The 10,352-nt window shown below is 39.2% G+C and overlaps 2 long non-coding RNA genes across 2 annotated transcripts; both read right to left on the reverse strand.

Moving 5' to 3' along the window:
- Positions 1-4,906: 4,906 nt before the first annotated feature.
- LOC139024925 (uncharacterized) lies at positions 4,907-6,525 on the reverse strand. Its single transcript, XR_011476326.1, has 2 exons — positions 6,387-6,525; positions 4,907-6,050 (listed from the first exon to the last, which is right to left on the reverse strand). It is a non-coding gene; the product is annotated as an uncharacterized lncRNA (long non-coding RNA).
- A 1,352-nt stretch (positions 6,526-7,877) lies between these two features.
- LOC112072750 (uncharacterized) lies at positions 7,878-9,727 on the reverse strand. Its single transcript, XR_002894380.2, has 2 exons — positions 9,464-9,727; positions 7,878-9,175 (listed from the first exon to the last, which is right to left on the reverse strand). It is a non-coding gene; the product is annotated as an uncharacterized lncRNA (long non-coding RNA).
- Between the last annotated feature and the right edge of the window lie 625 nt (positions 9,728-10,352).

Here is a 10,352-nt window from a genome sequence, read left to right on the forward strand (position 1 = left end):
GAGGAGTTGGAATAGCAGACCGGTAAATGGGGACTATAGAGAGTGTGAATAGCGCAGACTGGTAAATGGGACTATAGAGGAGTTGAATAGCAGACTGGTAAATAGAGACTATAGAGGAGTTGGAATAGCAGACTGGTAAATGGAGACTATAGAGGAGTTGGAATAGCAGACTGGTAAATGGAGACTCTATTAAGAGGAGATTGGAATAGCAGACTGGTAAATGGAGACTATAGAGGAGTTGGATAATAGCAGACTGGAAATGAGACATAGAGGAGTTGGAATAGCAGACTGGTAAATGGAGACATTAGAGGATTGGAATAGCAGACTGGTAAATGGAACTATAGAGGAAGTTGGAATAGCAGACTGGTAAATGGAGACTAGAGAGGAGTTGGAATAGCCAGATGGTAATGCGAACTAGAGGAGTTGATACAGACTGGAAATGGAGACTATAGAGGAGTGGAATAGCAGACTGGTAAATGAGACTAATAGAGGAGTTGGAAGTAGCAGACTGTAAATGAGACTATAGAGGAGTTGAATAGCAGACTGGTAAATGAGACTAGAGGAGTTGAAATAGCAGACTGGTAAATGGAGACTAGAGGAGTTGGAATAGCAGACTGGTAAATGGAGACTATAGAGGAGTTGAATAGCAGACTGTAAGGAGACTATAGAGGAGTTGGAATAGCAGACTGGTAAATAGACTATAGAGGAGTTGGAATAGCAGACTGAAAGGGATAGAGAGTTGGAATAGCAGACTGGTAAATGACACTAGAGGAGTTGGAATAGCAGAACTGGTAAAAGATATAGAGAGTTGAATAGCAGACGTAAATAGGACTTAAGGAGTTGCAATAGCAGACTGGTAAATGGAGACTATAGAGGAGTTGGAATATCAGACTGGTAAATGGAGACTATAAGAGGATTGGAATAGCAGACTGGTAAAACAAGAGAAAAACAATAAATGGACGACTATGAGGAGTGGAATAGCAGACTGGTAAATAGAGACTAAGCTATGAGTTGGAATAGCAGACTGTAAAGAGACTAGAGAGTTGAATAGCAGACTTGGGTAAATGAGACTAAAGAGGAGTTGGAATAGCAGACTGTAAATGGAGACTATGAGGAGTGGAATAGCAGACTGGTAAATGGAGACTATAGAGGAGTTGGAATAGCAGACTGGTAAATAGAGACTATAGAGGAGTTGGAATAGCAGACTGGTAAATGGAGACTATAGAGGAGTTGGAATAGCAGACTCGGTAAATGAGACTATAGAGGAGTTGGAATAGCAGACTAGTAAAAGAGACTTAGAGGAGTGTGAAAAGCAGACTGGTAAATAGGACTAGAGGATTGGAAAGCAGACTGGTAATAAGAGACTATAGAGGAGTTGGAATAGCAGACTGCGTAAATGGAGACTATACAGGAGTTGGAATAGCAGACTGGGTAAATGGAGACTATAGAGGAGTTGAATAGCAGACTGTAAATAGAGACTATAGAGGAGTTGGAATAGCAGACTGGTAATAGAACTAGAGGAGTTGGAATAGCAGACTGGTAAAATAGACGATAAGGAGTTGGAATAGCAGACTGGTAAATAGAGACTGAATAGCGAGGTAAATGGAGTCTTAAGAGGAATAGCAGACTGGTAAATAGACTATAGAGGAGTTGGAATAGCAACTGGTAAATGGAACTAGAGGAGTTGGAATAGCAGGACTGGTAAATGGAGACTATAGAGGAGTTGGAATAGCAGACTGGTAAATGGAGACCTATAAGAGTTGGAATAGCAGACTGGTAAATGGAGACATAGAGGAGTTGGAATAGCAGACTCGTAAATGGAGACTATAAGGAGTTGGAATAGCAGACGGTAAATGGAGACTAGAGGAGTTGGGAATAGCAGACTGGTAAATGGAGACATAGAGGAGTTGGAATAGCAGACTGGTAAATGAGACTACTAGAGGGATTGGAATAGCAGACGGGTAAATGAGACTATAGAGGAGTTGAATAGCAGACTGGTAAAAGACTAGAGGAGTTGAATAGCAGACTGGTAAATGGACACTAGAGGAGTTGAATAGCAGACTGGTTAAAGGATGACTATAGAGGAGTTGGAATAGCAGACTGGTAATAGTGGGAGACACTATAGAGGAGTTGAATAGCAGACTTGGTAAATAGGAGACTATAGGAGTTGGAATAGCAGACTGGTAAATGGAGACTATAGAGGAGTTGGAATAGCAGACTGGTAAATGGAGACTATAGAGAGTTGGAAAGCAGACTGGTAAATAGGAGACTATAGAGGAGTTGGAATAGCAGACTGGTAAATGGAGACTAGAGAGTTGGAATAGCAGACTGGTAAATGGAACATAGAGGAGTTGGAATAGCAGACTGGTAAATGGAGACTATAGAGGAGTTGGAATAGCAGACTGGAAATGGAGACATAGAGGAGTTGGAATAGCAGACTGGTAAATGGAGACTAGAGGAGTTGGAATAGCAGACTGGTAAATGGAGACTATAGAGGAGTTGGAATAGCAGACTGGTAAATGGAGACTAGAGAGTTGGAATAGCAGACTGGTAAATGACTATAGAGGAGTGAATAGGCAGACTGGTAAATGAGACTATAGAGAGTTGGAATAGCAGACTGGTAAATGGAGACATAGAGAGTTGGAATAGCAGACTGGTAAATAGACATAGAGGAGTTGGAATAGCAGACTGGTAAATGAGACTAGAGGATTGAATAGCAGACTGGTAAATGGAGACTAGAGGAGTTGGAATAGCAGACTGTAAATGGAGACTATAGAGGAGTTGGAATAGCAGACTGGTAAATGGAGACTATAGAGGAGTTGGAATAGCAGACTGGTAAATGGAGACTATAGAGGAGTGGAATAGCAGACTGTAAATGGAACTAAGAGGAGTTGGAATAGCAGACTGGTAAATGAGACACAGAGGGAGTTGGAATAGCAGACTGGTAAATAGACACTAGAGGAGTTGAATAGCAGACTGGTAAGTGGAACTATAGAGGAGTTGGAATAGCAGACTGGTAAATGAGACTATAGAGGAGTTGGAATAGCAGACGGACTGTAAATGGAGACTATAGAGGAGTTGGAATAGCAGACTGGTAAATGGAGACTAAGAGGGTTGGAATAGCAGACTGGTAAATAGAGACTAATAGAGGAGTTGGAATAGCAGACTGGTAAATGGAGACTAAGAGGAGTTGGAATAGCAGACTGGTAAATGGAGACTATAGAGGAGTTGGAATAGCAGACTAGTAATGGAGACTATAAGAGAGTTGGAATAGCAGACTGGTAAATAGGACTATAGAGGAGTGGAATAGCAGACTGGTAAATAGAGACTATAGAGGAGTTGGAATAGCAGAATGGTAAATGGAGACTATAGAGGAGTTGAATAGCAGACTGTAAATGGAGACTATAGAGGAGTTGATCAGACTGGTAAATAGAGACTATAGAGGAGTTGAATAGCAGACTGGTAAATAGAGACTATAGAGGAGTTGAATAGCAGACTGTAAATAGAGACTATAGAGGAGTTGGAATAGCAGACTGGTAAATGGAGACTATAGAGGAGTTGGAATAGCAGACTGGTAAATGGAGGACTATAAGGAGTTGGAATAGCAGACTGGTAAATGAGACTATAAGAGTAGTTGAATAGCAGACGGTAAATGGAGACTAGAGGAGTTGGAATAGCAGACTGTAAATAGACGACTACAGGAGTGGAATAGCAGGACTGGTAAATAGAGACTATAGAGGAAGTATGGAACTAGCAGACTGGTAAAATAAGACATAGAGATTGAATCGCAGACTGGACCCTATGGGCCCTGTTTAAACAGTGCACTATAAAGGGAATGGCTCCCTATGGGCCCTGTTTAAACAGTGCACTATAATGGGAAGCGGGTGCCATTTGAGACGGAACCCAAGACGATGTGTAAAGTTGAAGCATGATCTGATTAGTGTGAACTAAGTATATATAGCTTTTTAATTTCATGTGATTGTATTTCCTCATTAGAAGTGCATATTTTTTTATGATATATAAACTTTGTTTTTTTTCCCCCCATCTCGAAGAATGTGATGTTTTCAGTGGCATTAAGTTTGTTATAAAATGGGACAAATATACRAGGACCATGAACTTTACAAATCTTATCAAGTGAATTACTACTACTATATGCAGTAAAAAAAAATAAAAAAAAAGTAGTTTTAAACGAAATGATGGAAAATAGTTTGAAGCACCATGTCTAGTGTAGGGAACTGTTGTGTGTATGTAGAAAACGGGTGTATTCATTCTGTTCATTCTGTTGCAAAACGTTTCCACCTACCTGAATTTGTCCAATAGAAACTGTTTGTTTTTAGTCCCATTTCAATTCAGGCAGTAAAATGAAATTCCAAATTTTCTCTTCATTTAAAAACCAGGATAATTAAAAAGTTCAATCCCAACCCTGGCAGAATTACAGCCATGTCTTGTGTGTAGCGATTTAAAAGGAAAGATTCACACATTTTTGAATGTCATTGTGCGTATCGGAGTAGAACATCGCTCAGATGCAACAAAAAAGTCAAAATGGGTGAATCTCTCCTTTAAGTGTGTTATATGGGACAAATATACAAGGACYGTGAGTTACTATTGTTCTTATGCAGTGGCTTCATAATTGCCTTAAGTATTTTGAAATAAACATGGACTCTGTTCACTCAGTGTGAGATTAGACTGCTCTTGTACTTTCTTTATGCTCCTTGGTCCTTCTGAAGTAACCAGAGACATTTCCCCATGACTGACACAGGAGGGCATCATTCTCTCAAGTCAGAACTAGCCCGTGATTCATATCAAAAGGCCTATATTGTCGACAAGCTCATTGTACTTGACGCGGCGGGGATTGCGTTCGTGTTAAAGTAATTGGCCCCAACATTCCAGGCTAATAACACTGACACTTGTTGTTAGAATTTGGCAACTATACATTTTATTTGTTCTTTAACAGTATAATACAGCAATGACAACAGACACTCGTCCTGATAGGCTTCATATTGATACTCTGAATGGTTTATTATAATAGGGCTCTGGTCAAAAGTAGTGCTCCATTTGGGACCCAGAGTATCTTAGCCTCTGACACACGAGAGAACATTGAAGAGAAACATGTAAATGTTTGTGTCCCAAATGGCATCATATCCCCTATCTAGTGCACTACTTTTTTATCAGGCCCCATTGCAAATGGCATCATATCCCCTATCTAGTGCACTACTTTCTACCAGGCCCCATAGGTCTCTGGTCAAAAGTAGTGCACTAGATAGGGTATACTTTCGGGTGCCATTTAGGAAATGATCGAACATCATTCTTTACATTAGAACATACATCCATTCTAGCTGACCTATAGGAGCACAGGCAATAGGTTTGCATTCATTTACTTGCCATTGTGGTACAGCTGGTTGAGATGCCATTTAATTCAGCATTCTCCTCTTAGCCTGGTCCTCCCAGATCTGTTTGTGCTGTATAGCTCAATGACCATAGGGTTTGGACCAGGCTATCTTCCTGTTTATTCTAGTCTGTTACCACAAGTCAACAAGAGGAAAAAGCCCGGTGTTTATGTTGAAGCTTACAAATGGGAATCACTTGAGAGAACTCCTGTGGGATGGTTAACAAAATGGTGGAAATACATGTTTTTATTCCTACAGACTAATCTCTGTTTTAACTATGTACCTTCATCACAATCTTCTCTGAGATGATTGCCACATTCTTTATTTCCAAATAATACATTGAAATTTACCAAATGAACCCAACAAAATGTTCCACAACCCCCCCCCCCCCAAAAAAAAAACTTTGTTCTTCAAAATAAGACAACAAATCAGACGTGGGATTTGTAAACACTTCATTTAACTAATTTCCCCCAACAAGTCTGTAAACAATGATAAATGTACTTTTTAATCTAATCTTAGAATACTTTTGATTACAATAAATCAGAGCCATGTGTTTAGAAAGTTGGGACACTGAGGGTGACTCTATAACAGCCATGTTAGAACCCCATTAACATGACACTACAACATTCTATAGCAGCCATGTTAGAACCCATTAACATGACACTACAACATTCTATAACATCCATGTTAGAACCCATTACATGACCTACAAACATTCTATAGCAGCCATGTTAGCACCCATTAACATGACACTACAACATTCTATAGCAGCCATGTTAGAACCCCATTAACATGACACTACAACATTCTTAACATCCATGTAGAACCCCATTACCATGACACTACAACATTCTATAATCCATGTTAGAACAACATTCTATAACATCCATGTTAGAACCCCATTAACATGACACTACAACATTCTATAGCAGCCTGTTAGAACCCATTAACATGACACTACAACATTCTATAAAGCCATGTTAGAACCCCATTAACAACCCTACAACATTCTATAACAGCCATGTTAGAACCCCATTAACATGACACTACAACATTCTATAGCAGCCATGTTAGAACCCATTACATGACACTACAACATTCTATAACAGCCATGTTAGAACCCCATTAACATGACACTAACACACATTCTATAGCAGCCATGTTTAGAAACTCATTAACATGACACTACAACATTCTATAACAGCCATGTTAGAACCCCATTAACATGACACTACAACATTCTACAACAGCCATGTTAGAACCCCATTAACATGACACTACAAACATTCTATAACAGCCATGTTAGAACCCCATTAACATGACACTACAACATTCTATAACAGCCATGTTAGCAACCCATTAACGTTACATGGGGAATATTTATACACTGCTATGTACCTGAATGTCTAGAATTATAACAATATATAACATTATAGTATTTGGCCTAAGTCTCTAAATATATGGCTCTGTAATAAACTATGGATGATACAGATATTATTAGTAAATGTTCACAATGATTTTTCTTATACAAAGTGACTTCATACCATGTTTTTTTTTAAATGTTTTTTTTTGTGCAAAATGCTTTAGTAAACTATAATTTTTAGCTTTTATGAGACACCTTAAAAAATTGGCTGAAACAAAAAAACGGGAAAGAAAAAAAATGAAGAAATCACAGATGGAGTCTCACAACCCCTTGGAAATGTTCTATGGCTACGTCCCAAAAGGCATCCTAGTCCCTATACCGCTGGTCTAAAGTAGTGCCCTATATAGGGAATAGGGTGCCTTTTGAGACTAAGCCCATGACGTTTTTCGTGCTCCACATGACTTAATAAATATCCGTCGTCCAGCTGTATTGCCACATTCAAGTTCTAGTCAGAACAAGGAAACTCTGAAAGGTCCGACTTGCTAACTGGTTGAACGCAGCTCGTGCAGAACTACAACCAAGTCAGACATTTCAGAGTTCCCTAATTCCCAGTAGTACGTGAACGCGGCATAATACTGTGCAAAAATTATTGGTTCGGGAAGTGCAAGCCGAACCGACCGACCAATCAAACTACGTCTCCTTCTGCAAGAATCTATCTGGCGAGCTCCCATTAGCTAAGGCTGAAACATGGTTGGTAAATTGACCAATGGCAACCCAACACTGGATTTTGGTGGACTAGAGGCAACAGGCAAAATTAAGGCGTTAAAATTATAATCTTACAGGAAATATGCATGAGCATTGTAGTCACCAACCTTCACTACAACAACGCTGGTGTGAATAATAGGGGAGATCAATAACACAAATACACCCTTCAGAATAAGTTCCTGAAAAACTATTTTTGGCAAATTTGAACAGTTATATTGTGTGTATAAGTAGTATCACTAAGCAGTAACTCCAAATGAATAACACAACTTATTTTCCACACTTCTAAACAGATACGGCTCATTGGTTAACCAGCTTTCATTATCACTGTGTTAAAAGCCTTTCTGCCGGACTTCTGTCTCGTCTTGGTTGTCAAAAGGAAGAAGACACAGCTCTGAGAGAGAGAGAGAGAATCTGACACCCTTTTTACAAAATCAGTTATCTGGTTTGTACCTTGGATTTCTGATGTGACAGAATCAACACACTAAAAGAAAACACAAAAATACACTTAGAATGACACTTTGTGATGAAGACGAGGCTCCTTTTAGAATTACGGAATGTCCTAATTTTTTACAGAAGAACATAAATCTATATAGACTGCTACATGGTCCAGAAGTGCAAAACATCCATTGCCCATTATTATGCTAATAATAACACGTTCAAAATGACAGTTGCGATGGCCTCGTTTAAACCACTTCCAGCTTAAGACTGCGAGTTTGAGATTTTATTCTCTAAATATTATTGACATTTATTAAGAACATAGGAGAAACAACGAGTTGATTGATGAACAAGAGAATGGGCCGTGAAAACCATTAGATTTTGTCTGTGAAAACCATTAGTACAGGCAAGTCTGATTTGGCTTAGCCAAAGTCAGTCATTTCTTATGGAGCATGGCTTGGTGTCTGTGTTTGCACTTCTACAATGCAGAAAACCACTAGTCTGTAGCTTAAACCTTTAACAATTAAAGACCTATTTAACCAGCAGGAAATACTACAAAATATAGTGCAGAGTCCTGGGTTCTCTTAAAGGGGTACACACAAATTAACCATCATGAGTAAGGAACTATGAAAACAGTTCAAATTAATCCTATTTAATCGATTAAAACACATTTGTCACAGAAAATAGATGATTTGCAGTATGTTTCAGATCAGATGGAGGTCATTACCACTAAAACAAATTAATAGGGATATTTTAGGCGTGCCAATTATTTTTTTTTAAATCTCCCATTAAAGTGTGGCACGGTTCAAAAAAGGTCGGGGAAACCACTGAGATAGATGGCAGTTTTGGCTGTGTCCCAAATGGCCAACAGGACTCTGCTTAAAAAGTGCCGCGCTGCGTAAGTAAACAGGGTGTCATTTAGGATGCGGCCTTTTAGGAAGAGGATGGAACAAGAAGATATGGTTGGTTTGCAGACCCTCGGGAAGGGCTACAATCAGGAACCAGACAAACTCATTTCTGCCTGGCTCAGCTCGGCTTGGAATCTTTGCGGGTCCGCGTTAGTCAGGGGGAGGATGATGAGGAGGAGGAGGAAGAGGGTTGAATATTACAGGTCATCGTCCCCGATCCCCTCAAAGGCGTAGTTGCCATGGAAATCGTTGCCGCTGACGTCGTTGGCCGAGTTGGAGGCGCTGATCCCTCTGAGTGACACAGAGCTCAGCTTGGTCTGAGAGGAGATATGGAGAGAGAAGAGCAACAGACACCTAAAGCAGACTATATACATATTCTCTGATTCACTGTTTATGGTGATTCTAATTCACTGATAATGAACGGTTCTGATTCACTGTTAATGATGATTCACTGTTAATGACGATTCTGATTCACTGTTAATGATGATTCTAATTCACTGATAATGAACGATTCTATTTCACTGATAATGACGATTCTATATGTAATTTTTGGCCTCAACATTCAACCCAAGGCTTTTGGAGATGAAAGCAGAAGCGTTACTCACTGAGAGTTTGACTATCTGTTCTCGGTCTGGGTCAGGGGAGTCCTGCAGAGGACAAGACGGAAAAACAATGTCAAACATCTGAAAACGTGTTTTATTTTAACAGGGAAGACATATTGCACCCTTACAACTGCACCTTACATACACACACCAGAAATATACACATAATACCCAAACCTTTCCTATCTACATCTATAGATCTATCTATACATTTATCTATAGATATGGGTTATTTGTGATATTTTATATGTGCTTCCCATGACTGTGTTTTTGTATTTTTACACACACACACACACACATATATATATATAAATAAAATGRTCATCTATATAGATAGATATCTACATTAAATTATAAAAACAGTCGTCATTGGAAGCACAAATCACCCAGAAAAACAAATAAGTCCCCAATCAAAACTCTAAACTGCCTGAGTGACACCAGAATATCGAGATGAAATGTATTGGGAACGTTCCAATAGGGAACATTAAAACTAAACCCAACTGTTAGCCTGGGTTCCAGTCTGTATAGCTATAATACGAAACATTAAAACTAAACCCAACTGTTAGCCGGTTCCAGTCTGTATAGCATAATTACGAAAATTAAAACTAAACCCAACTGTTAGCCTGGTTCCAGTCTGTATAGCTATAATACAAACACATTACAACTAAACACCCGATCCTTCCAATTCAAACAGCCAACTGTTAGCCTGGGTTCAATCTGTATAAGCTATAAACGAAACATTAAAATAAACACCCGATCCTTCCAATTCACAACAGCCAACTGTTAGCCTGGGTTCCAGTCTGTATAAGCTATAACGAAACATTAAAACTAAACCCAACTGTTAGCCTGGGTTCCAGTCTGTATAGCTATAATACGAAACATTAAAACTAAA

Source organism: Salvelinus sp. IW2-2015, unplaced genomic scaffold, assembly GCF_002910315.2.
Source record: "Salvelinus sp. IW2-2015 unplaced genomic scaffold, ASM291031v2 Un_scaffold2022, whole genome shotgun sequence".
NCBI classification, from domain to species: domain Eukaryota; kingdom Metazoa; phylum Chordata; class Actinopteri; order Salmoniformes; family Salmonidae; genus Salvelinus; species Salvelinus sp. IW2-2015.